At 39.1% G+C, this 18,220-nt stretch overlaps 1 protein-coding gene across 2 annotated transcripts in view; it reads left to right on the forward strand.

Moving 5' to 3' along the window:
• Positions 1–18,220, forward strand: part of LRRC8C (leucine rich repeat containing 8 family, member C) — a 92,262-nt gene that overhangs the window by 24,214 nt on the left and 49,828 nt on the right. The window contains exon 2 of one of the 2 annotated variants that reach the window (XM_010860380.1): positions 14,138–14,407. The exons of the other annotated variant lie outside the window; for it this stretch is intronic. The gene's annotated coding sequence lies outside the window, so the exon portion shown is untranslated. The remainder of the gene's footprint in view (positions 1–14,137; positions 14,408–18,220) is intronic. 2 annotated transcript variants of the gene reach the window in all.

An 18,220-nucleotide genomic window follows, 5' to 3' on the forward strand; every position in this document is an offset into this window, starting at 1 on the left:
CTTCCACTGTATAATCATAAGGGATTTGATTTAGGTCATACCTGAATGGTCTAGTGGTTTTCCCTACTTTCTTCAGTTTAAGTCTGAATTTGGCAATAAGGAGTTCATGGTCTGAGCCACAGCCAGCTCCTGGTCTTGTTTTTGCTGACTGTATAGAGCTTCTCCATCTTTGGCTGCAAAGAATATAATCAGTCTGATTTCAGTGTTGACCATCTGGTGATGTCCATGTATAGAGTCTTCTCTTGTGTTGTTGGAAGAGGGTGTTTGTTATGACCAGTGCAATTCTTTATATTCCATTGTGTATATGTACCACAGCTTTCTTATCCATTCATCTGCTGATGGACATCTAGGTTGCTTCCATGTCCTAGCTATTGTAAACAGTGCTGCGATGAACATTGGGGTACACTGTCTCTTTCAATTCTGGTTTCCCCAGTGTGTATGCCCAGCAGTGGGATTGCTGGGTCGTATGGCAGTTCTGTTTCCAGGTTTTTAAGGCATCTCCACACTGTTTTCCATAGTGGCTGTACTAGTTTGCATTCCTACCAGCAGTGTAAGAGGGTTCCCTTTTCTTCACAACCTCTCCAGCATTTATTGTTTGTAGACTTTAAGATAGCAGCCATTCTGACTGGTGAGAGATCGTACCTCATAGTGGTTTTGATTTGCATTTCTCTGATAATGAGTGATGTTGAGCATCTTTTCATGTGTTTGTTAGCCATCTGTATGTCTTCTTTGGAGAAATGTCTGTTTAGTTCTTTGGTCCATTGTTTGATTGGGTCGTTTATTTTTCTGGAATTGAGCTGCAGGAGCTGCTTGTATATTTTTGAGATTAATTCTTTGTCAGTTGCTTCATTTGCTATTATTTTCTCCCATTCTGAAGGCTGTCTTTTCACCTTGCTTATAGTTTCCTTTGTTGTGCAAAAGCTTTTAATTTTAATTAGGTCCAATTTGTTTATTTTTGCTTTTATTTCCATTACTCTGGGATATGGGTCATAGAGGAATCTGTTGCAATTTATGTCGGAGAGTGTTTTGCCAATGTATCTTCTAGGAATTTTATAGTTTCTGGTCTTACGTTTAGATCTTTAATCCGTTTTGAGTTTATTTTTGTGTATGGTGTTAGAAAGTGTTCTAGTTTCATTCTTTTACAAGTGGTTGACCAGTTTTCCCGGCACCACTTGTTAAAGAGATTGTCTTTTCTCCATTGTATATTCTTGCCTCCTTTGTCAAACATAAGGTGTCCACAGGTCTGTGGATTTATCTCTGAGCTTTCTATTTTGTTCCATTGATCTATATTTCTGTCTTTGTGCCAGTACCATACTGTCTTGATGACTGTGGCTTTGTAGTAGAGCCTGAAGTCAGGCAGGTTGATTCCTCCAGTTCCATTCTTCTTTCTCAAGATTGCTTTGGCTAATTGAGGTTTTTTATATTTCCATACAAATTGTGAAATTATTTGTTCTGGTTCTCTGAAAAATGCCATTGGTAGCTTGATAGGGATTGCATTAAATCTATAAATTGCTTTGAATAGGACATTTTAAGTAGTCACCTTTCTGGTTTTTCAGAAACTCTTCTGTAGAGTAAGGGAAAACACCCTTGCCTGCTAATTCCTGAATTAAATCAAGAAGAAATTCAATTTTCAATTCTGTTATCCATGAAATGTTAGGTTTAGTGACTTACTTAGAATAATTGGCTCTAAAAACAGATCACCTGGGTTGTATTCAGGCTCCTCTACTTACTGCTATGTAACCCTGGGGACATTTGACCTATTAAAGTCTCCATTTCTTCTGTAAGGGTACCCACAACCTAGGTTGTTTTGAGATTAAATGATATGATACATGTACATGTCTAAACCTTAGCTCATACTGTGATGGAGATGCAATTTTTTTATTTATAAAGGGATCTTTGCTGTTAAGATTCACACTCACTGTTATTCTCAAATAAAAAACCTATAAAGTTAAAATGGACCCCATCAGAACTACAGTTCTAATGTTCAAAGCATCATCCTCATTCAGAAAATGTTCTGGAGGGTTAAATCATTACCATGCCTGTGGAGCTCCTTGTCATTATGCTCAGAGGACGAGGTCAGAGGCTGGGAGTGCCAAAATGAGTAAGGTAGTATCTGCCCTTATAGAATTTAACAGTGTGGGTGAGGAAATAGATGCATATATAAATAACCAAGGGGAGTGCAGGAGTGAACAGACCAGGTAGGGAGAGAGTTGATCTTGGCCTACATATGAAAACATGCAGCCACAGGCTTCCAGAATTGAACACTGCAGTTTACGGTCATGATCCTATCAAATGTTATCCTAGCCACATGCTCTTTCTGCAGGAGGGTGGGCCACCTGGTGGAGCCTGTCAGTCCTGATGTGCTAATCCAGGAGAGGTAAGGTACCTATTAACTATAGACACGAAATGAAAATGTGAGTCCATAGAGTACTGAAATCATTTTAAAGTAAGCAAATTCTGCTTTGGTAGGCCAAGCTGAAGCTCTCGTTTTTCCTTAAGACCTTCCCTGGTTAATAGGTTTACTTTTTATCAGAAAAAGAGGAAGTAGGTTTCTAGGGAACTAGATCTCAACCTCAATTGCATGTTGGCATCATCTGGGCACGTTTAAGAAGCAACTTCTTGCCTGGAGTGATTTTCTGATCTAACTGGACCTGGAACATTAGTATTTTTAAAGCTTTCCAGCTGATTCCACACATTGGGAGCCTCTACTCTATGTACCCTGGGTTTCATTTCCTCCAAGATTTTCTATTTCAAGATCCTGGTTCAGCCCAGATGTTGTCAACAGGTTTTCCTATGGATCATTCCTGATTTAACATCAGTCTGTGTGACTTCCTTTTGGGAACACATGGCGTTCTCTGCTGTTTCAATAAGTGATTTTGGCTCCTGGGGAAATACCCATCTTAGGCTCTGAGCAGAGCAGCTGGGGGCTTTCTCAGCTAGCACTCCGCCTCCGGGTTTTGAGTGTGAGTCTCACCCATTTTTCATGTCTCCATGGCATGACCAACCCACAGGTTCTGTTCTAGAACCTTCTATTGAATCATTTAACAGCGGGCTCTCCCTGTTTACCCTAAATCTGTTATGCAACAGTTTGAGACCTGCTTTTACATCAAAATTGAAGTACTTTGTATTTGGCCATAGTCAATCCATAAACTTTTAGGTTCTTACATCATCTGTTAGATTTACATATTCCTTTGCTATCTTGATTTTGATATTAATAACATGTCTGTGTAAGTTCTGTTTCTACTGGTTTATTCCTTCAATCAAAAAGTATCTGTTGAATGACAAATATGGGCCAGATACTCTCCTGGACATTAGGGACAAAGTGGTGTCCAAATCTGACAAAAATTTCTGCCTTCATAGGACTTATGGTCAAGGGGGAGGAGACGAGAAATACGTAAGTAAGTAAAATATGTGGTATGTTCAAAGGTACTAAATGCTATGGAGAAAAATAAGGCAGCACAGGAAGAAAGGGACTGCTGGGCCTGGGGTGGGCTCGTAATATATTAAATCAGCTTTGCAGTATTATCCATGCAAGAGCTGGTGAAGGCTCATACTGGAGTGGTAGTGACAGAAATGGTGAAAAGTGGTTGGCATCTGCATGAGTTTCAGCAGGGCCTGAAGAAGACAAGGGATTGAACCCTGCAGGTATCAGGAAGAGGAGAGTTCCAGGCAGAGGGTAGGATATTGGAAATACGAGGGCTCTGAGGCAGGAGTGAACCTAGGATGTTGAAGAAACTGCAGGAAATGCCAGTGTGTCTAGAGCAAGCCAGAGCGAAGAAGGCTATGACACTGGTGCTGAGGGTGGGGAGAAGGCAGATTACATAGGGCCTATAAAGACTTCTGTGAACATTTTTACTTTTTCTGAGTGAGATGGAATTATTAGAGGGTTTTGAGCACAGGAGAGACCCAATAGGACCATTTTGGCTGCTCAGTTGAGACAAATCTATGTGAGTCAGTGATAGAAACAGGGAGACCAGTTGTGAGGATATTGCAATAATCTAGCTGAGAGATGATGGCTTGGACCAGGGTAATAGCAACAGAGCTGAGTCAGAAATATCGAAATCTGGATGTATTTTTGAAGGTAGAGTTTGTTTCTCTTAAGTGTCTAATATATTTTCACATTTCTCTTGAAAGTTGGAACTCAAACTCCAGTTAGAGACCAAGTAATGCTAGTTATAACAAAAGGTTGACTTGCAGGCTCTTGTTACCACCAATTCAGTGCCCTGATTTTTTTTACAGAATGATGGTAGGTGCACCATGGCTTCCCATAGTCCTGACTTTCCCATTTTCCTGCTCTTGTGCATTGCTAGGCATTTGCCATTGAGAATTCTAACCTAAACTATCAATGATCACTCTTGCCTGCTATTGTTTAGTAAGTACCTGTCCTTCCCTTCTTTCAGTCTTTACCTTATTCAGTGGTAGGTCCCTGGAAGGTGATTTAGACAGGCAATGGGAGTGAAGAACGTGATACCGCTACCATTATTACATAAGAGCCCAAGGTTCAAAATAAATCAGGTCGAAAACACCTCTTTTCCCACTCCTCCTCTGTCTTCCCTCTTCCAACTTCCTGAACAAAGCAGAGAAAATTTTCCTTTTCAACCTCCATGTAAATCTCCCAGGGGGCCTTTTATGCCTTCCTTGCTTCTCTGCCCCAAAGTAGAGTGTAGGAATCATGAGAAAAATGTAGAGTGTTGCAAAAAAAAAAAAAAAAAATCTGGTGATTCTCTTCTTCAAAACTAAGTAAGCCTAACTCTAAATTCTGGTATTCATGTAAATATTTCTGTTATACTGGCATACCTTGGAGATGTTGTGGGTTTGATTCCAGACTACCACAATAAAGCAAATATCATGATAAAAATGAGTTACACCAATTTTTTGGTATCCCAGTACATATAAAATTTATGCTTATACCATACAGTAGTCTGTAAAGTGAGCAATAGTATTATGTCTAAAAAACAATGTACATACCTTAATTTAAAAATATTGTATTGCTAAAAAATGTTAACTATCATCTGAAAATGTTGGGAGCCCACAGACTTTCAATTTGTAAAAATCACTGTATTCGTGAAGTACAATAAAACAGGTATACCTGTTCATTTTTAACAACTGAGAGAATTCCAAAACATGTGTATACTCATATTCATTATTCATTCATTTATGACATTATGACAGCAACCATTTATTGAGTCCTTTTTATGTGCCAGGCACTGTTCTGCACACTGGGAGGTACAAGTGAACAAAATGAAGTCCCTGTTTCTTAGGAAATGTACCTTATAATGCAGGAGAAAGACAAAACACAAATAGATAAGCCCATATGTAGTACATCTGATAAAGATAATACTGTTGATAAAAGTCACTTAGGAGAATGAAAAAATGGACTGCTGGGATAGTGTGCCACTGATGGTGGCAAGTTAATAGTAATATTTTAAAGAAGGTCACCAGAGACAGTGTTACATTATCATAATAATGATGATATGACATTTTCACAGTAACCTAAAGGAAGAGAGTGATTCAATCTCACATCTGGTAGGAAAACGCTCTTTGCTACAGGAAGTCCTTAGGTAGTTATCTTGTACTTCCTAGTGACTTCATCCTGTCCCATGGCTTTAATCCCTTCCTGTACCTTGATGAGCCCCTAATTTATATTCCTGGCCAGATCTTTCCTAAATCTAGCCTAGTATATCAGACTTTCTGGCGTCCCTCCCCTTAAATGTCTTAATCAGTTCAGTTCAGTTTATTTGCTCAGTCGTGTCCGACTCTTTGCAACCCCATGCACTGTAGCACACCAGGCTTCCCTGTCCATCACCAACTCCCAGAGCTTGCTCAAACTCATGTCCATTGAGTCGGTGATGCCATCCAACCATCTCATCCTCTGTCGTCCCCTTCTCCTCCTGCCCCCAATCCCTCCCAGCATCAGGATCTTTTCCAGTGAGTCAGTTCTTCCCATCAGGTGTCCCAAGTAGTGGAGCTTCAGCTTCAGCATCAGTCTTTCCAATGAATATTCAGGACTGATATCTTTTAGGATTGACTGGTTTGATCTCCTTGCAGTCCAAGGGACTCTCAAGAGTCTTCTCCAACACCACAGTTCAAAAGCATTAGTTCTTTGGCGCTCAGCTTTCTTTATGGTCCAACTCTCACATCCATACATGACTACTGGAAAAACCATAGCTTTGACTAGTCAGACCTTTGTTGACAAAGTAATGTCTCTGCTTTTTAATATGCTGTCTAAGTTTGTCATAGCTTTACTTCCAAAGAGCGAACGTCTTTTAACTTCATGGCTGCAGTCACCATCTGATTTTAGAGCACAAGAAAATAGTCTGTCACTGTTTCCATTGTTACCCCATCCATTTGCCGTGAAGTTATGGACCAGATGCCATGATCTTAGTTTTTTGAATGTTGAGTTTTAAGCCAGCTTTTTCACTGTCCTCTTTCACTTTCATCAAGAGGATCTTTAGTTCTTCTTCGCTTTCTGCCGTAAGGATGGTGTCATCTGCATATCTGAGGTTATTGATATTTCTCCTGGCAGTCTTGATTCCAGCTTGTTCTTTATCCAGCCCAGCATTTCACATGATGTACTCTGCATATAAGTTAAATAAATAGGGTGACACTATACAGCCTTGACATACTCCTTTCCCAATTTGGAACCAGCCTGCTGTTCCATGTCCGGTTCTAACTGTTGCTTCTTGACCTACATACGGATTTCTTAGGAGGCAGGTCAGATGTTCTGGTATTCCCATCTCTTTCAGAATTTTCCACAGTTTGTTGTGATCCACACAGTCAAAGGCTATGGCATAGTCAATAAAGCAGAGGTAGATGTTTGCTTTTTCTATGATCCAACGGATGTTAGAAACTTGATCTCTGGTTCCTCTGCCTTTTCTAAATCCAGCTTGAACATCTGTAAGTTCTCAGTTCATGTACTGTTGAAACCTCACTTGGAGAATTCTGAGCATTACTTTGCTAGCATGTGAGATGAGTACAATTGCGCTGTAGTTTGAACATTCTTTGGGATTGGAATAAAAATTGACTTTTTCTAGTCCTGTGACCACTGCTGAGTTTTCCAAATTTGCTGGCATTTTGAGGGCAGCACTTTCACAGCAGCATCATTTAGGATTTGAAATTGCTCAGCTGGAAATTCCATCACCTCCACTAGCTTTGTTTGTAGTGATACTTCCTAAGGCCCACTTGACTTCACATTCCAGGATGTCTGGCTCTAGATGAGTGATCACACCATTGTGGTTATCTGGGTCATGAAGATCTTTCTTGTATAGTTCTTCTGTGTATTCTTGCCACCTCTTATCTTCTGCTTCGGTTAGGTACAAACCGTTTCTGTCCTTTATTGTGCCCATCTTTGCATGAAATATTCCCTTGGTATCTCTAATTTTCTTGAAGAGATCTCTAGTCTTTCCCATTCTATTGTTTTCCTCTGTTTCTTTGTATTGATCACTTAAGAAGGCTTTCTTATCTCTCCTTGCTATTCTCTGAAAGTCTGCATTCAGATGGGTATATCTTTCCTTTTCTCCTTTGCCTTTAGCTTATTTTCTTTTCTCAGCATTTGTAAGGTCTCGTCAGACAACCATTTTGCCTTTTTGCATTTCTTTTTCTTGGGGATGGTCTTGATCAGCACAATGTTATGAGCCTCAGTCCATAGTTCTTCAGTCACTCTATCAGATCTAACCCCTTCAATCTATTTGTCACTTCCACTGTATCATCATAAGAGATTTGATTTAAGTCATACCTGAATGGCCTAGTGGTTTTCCCTACTGTCTTCAATTTAAGTCTGAATTTGTCAATAAGGAGTTCATGATCTGAACCACAGTCAGCTCCTGATCTTGTTTTTGCTGACTGTATAGAGCTTCTCCATCTTCAGCTGCAAAGAATATAATCAATCTGATTTCACTATTGACTATCTGGTGATGTCCATGTGTAGAGTTGTCTTTTGTTTGTTCGAAGAGGGTGTTTGCTGTGACCAGTGCATTCTCTTGGCAAAACTCTGTTAGCCTTTGCTCTGCTTCCTTTTGTACTCCAAGGCCAAACTTGCCTGTTACTCCAGGTATTTCTTGACTTCCTACTTTTGCATTCCAGTCCCCTGTGATGAAAAGGACATCTTTTTTGGTGTTAGTTCTGGAAGGTCTTGTAGGTCATCACAGAACCATTCAACTTCAGCTTCTTCAGCGTTAGTGGTTGGGGCATAGACTTGGGTTACTGTGATATTAAATGCTTTGCCTTGGAAACGAACAGAGATCATTCTGTCATTTTTAAGACTGCACCCAAGTACTGCATTTCAAACTCTTTTGTTGACTATGAGGGCTACTCCATTTCTTTTAAGAGATGCTTGCCCACAGTAGTAGATATAATGGTCATCTGAATTAAATTTGCCCATTCTGGTCCATTTTAGTTCACTGATTCCTAAAATGTCATTGTTCACTCTTGCCATCTCCTTTTTGACCACTTCTGATTTACCTTGATTCATGGATCTAACATTCCAGATTTCTATGCAATATTGCTCTTTGCAGCATCAGACGTTACTTCTATCACCAGTCACATCCATAACTGGGCATTGTTTTTGCTTTGGCTCTATCCCTTCATTCTTTCTGGAGTTATTTCTCTACTCTTCTCCAGTATCATATTTGTTGTTGTTTATCACTAAGTCTTGTCTGACTCTTTGCAACCCCATGGACTGTAGCCTGCCAGGGTCCTCTGTCCATGAAATTCTCTAGAATTTCTCAAGAATACTGGAGTGGGTTACCATTCTTTCCTTCAGAGGATCTTCCCAACCCGGGAATCAAACCCAGATCTCCTGCATTGCAGGCAGATTCTTCACTGTCTGAGCCACCAGGGAAGCCCTGTCTCATATATAGTATGTCTCTAATTAAATTACTCATGCCCTCCCCCAAACCACCTCTTTCTGTTGTTTCCTTCAGAAACTGTCATCTCTGTCCGTTCTGTGTCTCAAGTTAAAAATCTTGGTGTTATCTTCTTCTGTCTCACACCCCACATCTGATCCATCATATACATCATGAGTTACTCATATTGGGGAAAACTAGAAAAGAAGGAAACTTGGGGAGTTGGGATGAAAAAATTGAGGTTAAATATTAATAGAAAGCAGAACAGTAATAGAAGTATCTGCAGGTGGTATTTGATGATATGAAGAAAATGAAGCTAAGGGATCATATGCCCTAGAACTCAGGTTGACATAAAATTACATCATAAGTCAGATTCTCCTAAAAGAGCCACAATCTCAGAGTGGTCCACCTGTTTGGATATGTCTTAGCATTAAGAATTAGTTGGCAGAACTCAGGCTGTAACTCCACATGTTGGGATAAGACTTTAAGTACCCATGGGAATTTTTTACATAAATGGCACCTGAAGCATTTTCTGTCCCCCGTGTGACCTGAATGGGGAAGCAAGAAATTCAGAATCATAATTTTAAAAAAGACAATGAACACTTGAACCATGTTTTTAAAAACAACAAATCCTCTTTGTGGGCATATCTGCAGTAAAGCAAAACACTTTGCTGAAGCATCAAGAAAAGGAGGTTCTGGTGCTTTTCTAGGGGCAAGAGACAGTTAACAGTGTCTCAACCAAATTAACTTGAATAAGAACAATGAGAAGGAAGTAAGTATTCACTGTCCTTCTGTTTTAATTTGGAATGTGTTTCCCAGTATTCAGATTCTCAGTACAGAAGGTTTTTGCTGTTTTGCTGCACTGAGTTCCTGAAAGTCACATGTAGAATCCCTAAACGAGACTGGAACGGTGTGAAATTGGGCGAATTTCATTCTCCACCCAGGGCTTCCCCCGTGGCTCAGTGGTAAAGAATCTGCCTGCCAATGCAGAAGACGTGGGTTTGATCCCTGGGTCAAGAAGATCCCCTGGATAAGGGCATTGGCAACCCACTTCAGTATTCTTGCCTGAAGAATCCCTCATACAGAGGAGCCTGGCAGGCTACAGTCCGTGGAGTCGCAAAGAATCAGACATGACTGAAGCAACTGGGCAGAGCAGCAGGTTCTCCACCCAAGGGTTTACCATTAAATGAAAAATAGGTGTAACCAAAAGTATCACATAGAAGTCCTTCTGTGGTTCTGATAAAATTCGGTTTTGCTAGCTATTTACAACAGAAGTGTCAGTGCCATACTAGTTACTCCCTTAAGAGAAACTGAGTCCTTTATAAAATTTAAAAAGATCTTTCCTCAGACCGTATGTCTCTCACAGTGCCAGATCTTAGACAACTGGATGCTAGTCACAAATCTGACTGCCCTGGATTTAGTCCTCAGATAATAGCTAACTCCCCAAATAGGAGTTTTTGTCAATGGATGACAAGGCTGAATTTCCCATTAAGGAGGTTGTTAGAGACTTAAAAAATTTCTTTCGCGAAGTGGAATGAGTCTGAACATTGGAATCTGACAGAGCAGAGTGGGAAGTTTTGCTTTGCCCTCACAGGCTTTGTAACCTTGGAGAAATCATTTCATCGCTCTTGCACATTTATTCTTCTGAAGAGCTAAGATAATACCTTACCTCATGGGTTTAATGTGGAAGCTCAGCAGATAAAACTTGATTAATACCTGCTGTGTAGTAGGCATAATAATATTATATGTTCATTGTTACACCTTTCCTCTCCCCTTTAAAAAAGGTGAGCTCTCAGTTTGTTTTTTTGTTTTATAAAGATTTGTTTGAGTGTGATACCTCAAGTTAGAGCTGAAGGCCATAAATGCCAAGCAATTCTTATTCTTCATAGTAAATTCCCTATCACATTTACCAAATTGGATTGTTAGCTCTATTGGTAATATTAGCAGTTGTCATATCTGAGTGCTAATTTCCTACCTAGAATAACAATTAGTGTTTGCCAGAATTACCTTTTATATACTTCCCAGAAACTCTGTGAAGGAAGATACCATCCTTTTCCCTATTTTAAGGAAGCAGAAGGATTGAGTAACTTGTTCATGGTCACCCAACTCCCCAGTGGCAGAGCCAGGATTCAGACCCAGGTACTTTGACCTCAGTGCTATGCCATGAACACTAGAGTAATCCTTTCATGCTCAAGAATTGCATTAATATGAATGTCTCTTCTTGCTTTAATCATCAGGGACATAACTTTTCCCTAAAAGTGGAGATCTGACATGGAAAATGTAACCTATTCTTTCTGTTTTTCTTTCTTTTGCCTTTTCCTATAATAAAACCAGAGCTCTAGACTGGGTGAGAGATTCTGTACCATTTGGGGAGAAAATAAGTGGGTGAAAGTAATGCATTAAACTGAACTTTTAAAATCATTTAAGATCACATGTCACTGAGAAAAGTCTCATTTGATCCCTGCAGACACTTTGCTTTCCCCTATTTGATTCTGTGAGTTAAAAGAAAGGTACAGATTATTTATTAGATCAGCTTAGTCTTTATTACTGTGCTTCCACTCCCTTGGATATTTTCTTTCTTTAATCTGTTTACATGTTTTTCGCCTGTTGCCATGGTAAAGCTCATTCCATGATGTGAGAGATCTCAGTGCCAAAGAAGGTTTTCCTAATGTTAAATCCTGTATTTTCACTTCCACATTTTATCTTGGTGTTACTAGGGCAACCCAAATAATTTCATTTTCTCTTTGAAGTTGATACCTTTTAAAGTTTTTATACCCTCATGCTGACTCATTCATGTTCTTACTATTTTTTTTGGTTTAATTCCTGCAGCTACTTCTTTACACACACATTTTCTGCTTCTCTATAATCATAATAGCAGACGTACTGCGGTGTAGTGATTAAGTATTGGGGGGATTACAAATCCCAGTGGGGATTAGAAAAAGCCTATGAACTTTCTCACCAGAAAAAAATAGCAGTTTAAGAAAAAAGATGAATATACAATGGGGAAAGGATTGTCTCTTTAATCAATGGTGTTGGGAAAACTGGACAACCACATGCAAAAGAATGAAACTGGAACACTATGGTATACCTTACACACAAATCAATTCAAAATGAGTTAAAGACCTGAATATAAGAAAGACCTGAAAGCATAAAACTCCTAGGAGAAAATACAGGGGATAAGATCATTGACATCAGTTTTAGCAGTGAGCTTTTGACACCCAAAGCAAAGGCAACCAAAGCAGAAATAAACAAGTGGGATTACATCAAACTAAAAAGCTTTTGTAGAGCAAAGGAAGCCATCAAGAAATGAACGGGCAACATATGGTATGGGAGAAATTGCTTGAAAATCATATATAAGTGATTAATATCCAAAAAATATAAAGAACTCATACAACTCAATAGAAAAATTCTAACAATCCAATTTTTAAAAATAGGCAGAGGATCTGAATAGATATTTTTCCAAAGACGACATACAAATTGCCAACAAGCACATGAAAAATGTTCTCAACATTACTTATCAGCAGGGAAATGCAAATCAAAACCACAATGAAATCTCACTTCACTCCAATTAGAATGCCAATTATCAAACTTCCCTCATGGCTAAGTGGTAAAGAATCTGCCTGCCAATGCAGGAGACATGGGTTCAATCCCTGATCCGGGAAGATCCCACATGCTGCAGAGCAACTAAACCTGTGTGCCACAGCTACTGAGCCTGTACTCTAGAGCCCGGAAGCCGCCACTACTGAGCTCACATCCCACAACCACTGAAGCCTTCATGCCCTAGAGCCCATGCTCCATAACAAGAGAAGCCACCACAATGAGAAGCCTGTTCACCGCAACTGGAGAGTACCTCCCATTCGCTTCAGCTGAAGAAAAGCCCGTGCAGCAATGAAGACCCAGCACAGCCAAAAACAAATAAGTTATATTTTTAAAAAGAAGGCCTATTGTCAAAAGGATGAGAAATAACAAGTATTGGTTAGAATATGGAAAAAGGGAAATCCTTGTGCACTGTTGGTAGGAACATAAATTGGTATGCGCTTGCATGCTAAATTGCTTCAGTAGTGTCTGATTCTTTGTGACCCTATGGATTGTGGCCTGCCAGGCTCCTCTGTCCATGGGATTTCCCTGGCAAGACTACTATACAAAACAGTATGGAAGTTCCTCAAAAAGTTAAAAATGGCCATATGATCCACCTCTGGGTCTTTATCTGAAGAAAATGGAAACACTGGCTGGAAAAGATATCTGTACCCCCGTGTTCATTGCAGCAGTATTTGCAACAACCAAAAGAGAAACAACATAAGTGTCCTTTGATGGATGAATGAATAAAGTAAATGTAGTAGCTATAAATATATACAATGAAATACAATCATAAAAAAGAAATCCTGCCATTTTCAACAGTATGAATGGACCTTGAAAGCATTGTGCTAAGTGAAAAAAGTGAGCCAGAGGAAAAGAAACACTGTGTGATCTCGCCTAAATGTAGAATCTTTAAAAAAAAAAGCTGATCTATGAAATCACAGATACAGAGAACAGGCTGGTGGTTATCAGAGGCAGAGGGTAAAGGGTGGTGGCTGAAATGGGTGAAAGTGGTTTGAAAAGTACCCAGTTATAAGATAAATGAATTCTGGGGACGTAACAGACAACATGGTGACTGTAGTTAACAAGACTGTATTGTATATTTGAAAATTGTGAAGAGAGTGGATCTTAAAAGTTCTCATCACAAGAAAAAAAAATTTGTAATTGTGTGGTGATGGATATTAACTAAACTTGCTCTGGTAATTATTTCACAATATATAATATCAGTATACCAAATCATTATGTTATACAGCTAAAAGTAAGACAGTGTTATATGTCAATTATATCTCTATTACAAAAATAACTAATGGATAGAAATATTCAATAAATAGTCTCTTTTACCCAAATGTATTTGGTTCTTGGATTTTGAATAGCAAGTTGGAAGAATTTGTATGGCAAAAATCTATCTCAATCTATTCCAGTTCAGATTGTCAAACTTAAGGTACCTATTTTTTCCACTTTTATTTGTACTTCATCCCAGGACAATTTCATGCCTGTTTTTATATCTTTGTCCTTCGCTGGCAGGTCTCTTGGCAAACTACCTGCAGAGGTTAAATGGTTAGTTGGTATGTTTCCTTCCTAATGCAGGTTGGGCTCACAGAAACCCTTTGGGTTTAAATCCATGCAAAGAGCTCAGGAGCAAAATGAAGGGATAACATTTTGAGTCTCCTTGAGAGCACATACTCAACTATCACTTCTTATTTCTCTTTTATCCCCAGTATTTGACACAGAATGTGTTTGGATAACAAATGTTGGAAGAGAGAATGGGAGGGAGGAAAAAGGAGGGAATAGGAAGAAAGAAGTGGAAGGAAGAAGGTTCTACCCAAGGGAGGAAAGGAGAAAAAAGTAAAACAGACTAAAGGAGACTCTCCTCTGACTAAAGACTGAATTTCCTGTGTGACTCAGAAGTCGGTTCCACAGGAGGAGTTCTAGAGAGATGCTGAGTGAGATGCTACTCTGCAGGCTGGTGCACATTTGGATGGATGCAGGTGAGAAGAGCAGCCTCTGGTCCTCATATCTGCCACCTTAGAAAAAGACTCCTGGGGAGTCCTCGTGACTTTTTGCCCTTTTCAGTCTAGGAACATGTAACTTGGGGACTCCCTCTGTCTCACAGAATCTGAACCAGCTCAGGTTACCCCTACCCTCATTGTCTCCAGAGATAGAAAATATCAAGTTCAACCTTATTTGAATAAACAGAACCTTTCTAATAAGTGATGGAGGGCAAAGTAAACGTCTCAAGGGGGAACAAAAGAGATCACATTGTAGACCTTTCATTCTGCCCGGATGTTCTCCTGGCCCTGCCCTTCCAACTTTACCAGAGTAACTATTCCTACCTCTACTTCCTGATTTCATGCAGGTGTCACTTCCTAAACCCCCAGTATCTCAGGTACCTCCATATATTCACTACCAGGGGATCTTAAACTTCCACTTCATTGTACCTGTCACAGTTGTGATTAAATGATGGTATGTCATGTTTTCTTTTTTTTTTTTTCACTGAATGTCTTTCCACCATCATATATGGTCCATCAGACAAAGGTTATGTCTGTCTTAATCAATGGTATATCCACATTAGTGAGCTCAATACCCTGCAAATAAAAGCTACTCTGGAACCTGTAGAAAGAGGAATAGCTGCCAGGCACTGTGTGTGGTAGGTGCAAGGGATGTAATAAAGCTTTTCAAAGGCATTGCATCTATCTTTGAAAAACTCTGTGCCTCTGGAGTAGCTATCTCTAATGATAATATATCCCTCTCTCAGCCTCCAGAAAAGAAAGATGAAAGATGAATCAAAATCCTGTGGCTTTTGACACCTTATCCCCCTAAATCCCACTTCTTTCCCACAAAAATACATCTTTCATATCTAAAAACACTGAGTAGAAATAAACCAATTTATCTTCTCACTAATTTCTGTTCCTTTGTTGAATAGACATTTATTTTGTTTTTCTGGAAACAATTTTGATTTATGTCTGTATAACCATTTTTTAAGGCCCTAGAACATTGGTCTGTTAAGTTTTTAACATGGGTCATCTGAAAATAGGATTAAACATTACAGGATGAGTAAAAACAAACAAATACCCACAGTTGTTCCATAAATTTGTCTTTTCCGTTGGCCCTAAGCTACCCAAAATATCATTCACTCATTCCTAAATCCCATTTTACTTCAGAACTTCCAGAACTCTCTCAGCTTTGAAATGTTTGATGTTCTTTTTTTTAGGCTTACTTTTAAAAAAACGTTTATTATTGGAGTATGATTGCTTTACAATATTGTGTTTCTGCTGTACAACAAAGTGGAAATGTTTGACTTTTAAAAATAACTTTTTACTTGTTTCTTCCTCACTGTTTCCTTCTAAATCTATTTTTAAATAAATGATTGTCTTTTCTACATAGCTTTTCAGTATTTGTGATTAACAATGAAAACTTCCCAATTTAACAACTCTTGAATCAATTTTGTTCCTTTCAAGCATCCTCAATCTACCTTTTCATCCTATTGATGAGGTTGTTTGAACAAAACCGCTTTAAATAACTAGATGCTTTAGATAACTAATTGTCAACATACAAGTTCATGTATTACTTGGCTTTAGTATCTTGTTTTCTAGGTCTCTGAACCATTTAAAAGTACATTTGACAGAACTCAGTATCTTTGAGATAGTTTTCTCAGGAAGACCTCATCTGGCCCCAAGCCATCTTTCTTAGTAATAATAATGACTGTGAGTAAACGATTTTAAAATACTAGACAGTTCATCTGTAAAGATGGGCACTGTTTTGGGTCTCATTTCTAGTTAGCTGATGGGCTCTAAATTTTTCTCTCTCTTTTCCTTTTGCTGACAAAGTATTTAAATGAATAAATCTGAGATTTCACACTGGGAACTGTTTTGGAACTTTGTTTTTAATGAATTATTCATTTGTTTGATGAACATATATTGAGCACCTGTTATGGGCCAAAACTGTTAGGTGTTGGGAAAACAATGGAGACCAACATTCATTTGGAAACCAAATAAATGAATGGGAAATGGTGCCTGTGACGGGGGCCACAAGAGAGATCCACAGTGCTGTAAGAGCCTGCAGAGCTGGATTTGACCTAGTCAGGGAGACCAAGGTTGGCTTCCCTTAGTAAGCAGTACTAGAAACCCACTCTGCAGGAGGCACAGGAGTCTGAAAAGTGAGGAGAAATTAACAAAACATCCCCATTATAGAGTTAGCACCACAAGGACCTGCTGTAGTTGCTGGTATCTCCTTTGTGGTGACTTCTCAAGAGCCCCACACAACACTCAGCCTTTGCAATCAAATAATGTATAGCACCACCTAGTTTCACTCTTCGCTTTTTTGGAGGGGGGAAATAGAAGTTTGTTTTTTTTTCCCCCAGTTTTATTTTATTTTTTTGATGTTGTTGTACAGCAGATTTTTATTATTTTATTTTTTTTAATTTTTTAATATAAATTTATTTATTTTAATTGGAGGCTAATTATTTTATAATATTGTATTGGTTTTGCCATACATCAACATGAATCTGCCACGGGTATACACGTGTTCCCCATCCTGAACCCCCCTCCCACCTCCCTCCCCATACCATCCCCCTGGGTCGTCTCGGTGCACCAGCCCCAAGCATCCAGTATTGTGCATCGAACTTGGACTGGCGATTCTTTTCATATATGATATTATACATGTTTCAATGCCATTCTCCCAAATCATCCCACCCTCTCCCTGTCCCACAGAGTCCAAAAGACTGTTCTATGCATCTGTGTCTCTTTTGCTGTCTCGCATACAGGGTTATCGTTACCATCTTTCTAAATTCCATATATATGCATTAGTATACTGTATTGGTGTTTTTCTTTCTGGCTTACTTCACTCTGTATAATAGGCTCCAGTTTCATCCACCTTATTAGAACTGATTCAAATGTATTCTTTTTAATGGCTGAGTAATATTCCATTGTGTATATGTACCACAGCTTTCTTATCCATTCATCTGCTGATGGACATCTAGATTGCTTCCATGTCCTGGCTATTATAAACAGTGCTGCGATGAATATTGGGGTATACGTGTCTCTTTCAATTCTGGTTTCCTCAGTGTGTATGCCCAGCAGTGGGATTGCTGGGTCATAAGGCAGTTCTATTTCCAGTTTTTAAGGAATCTCCACACTGTTCTCCATAGTGGCTGTACCAGTTTGTATTCCCACCAACAGTGTGAGAGGGTTCCCTTTTCTCCACACCCTCTCCAGCATTTATTGCTTGTAGACTTTGGATCACAGCCATTCTGACTGGCATGAGATGGTACCTCATTGTGGTTTTGATTTGCATTTCTCTGATAGTGAGTGATGTTGCGCATCTTTTCATGTGTTTGTTAGCCATCTGTTATGTCTTCTTTGGAGAAATGTCTATTTAGTTTACTTTGGCCCATTTTTTGATTGGGTCATTTTTTGATTGGAACTGAGCTGCAGGAGTTGCTTATATATTTTTGAGATTAATTCTTTATCAGTTGCTTCATCAGCTATTATTTTCTCCCATTCTGAAGGCTGTCTTTTCACCTTGCTTATAGTTTCCTTTGTTGTGCAGAAGCTTTTAAGTTTAGTTAGGTCCCATTTGTTTATTTTTGCTTCTATTTCCAATATTCTGGGAGGTGGGTCATAGAGGATCCTGCTGTGATGTATGTCAGAGAGTGTTTTGCCTATGTTCTCCTCTAGGAGTTTTACAGTTTCTGGTCTTACGTTTAGATCTTTAATCCATTTTGAATTTATTTTTGTGTATGGTGTTAGAAAGTGCTCTAGTTTCATTCTTTTACAAGTGGTTGACCAGATTTCCCAGCACCA

Source organism: Bison bison, unplaced genomic scaffold, assembly GCF_000754665.1.
Source record: "Bison bison bison isolate TAMUID 2011002044 unplaced genomic scaffold, Bison_UMD1.0 scf7180017864466, whole genome shotgun sequence".
Lineage (NCBI taxonomy): Eukaryota > Metazoa > Chordata > Mammalia > Artiodactyla > Bovidae > Bison > Bison bison.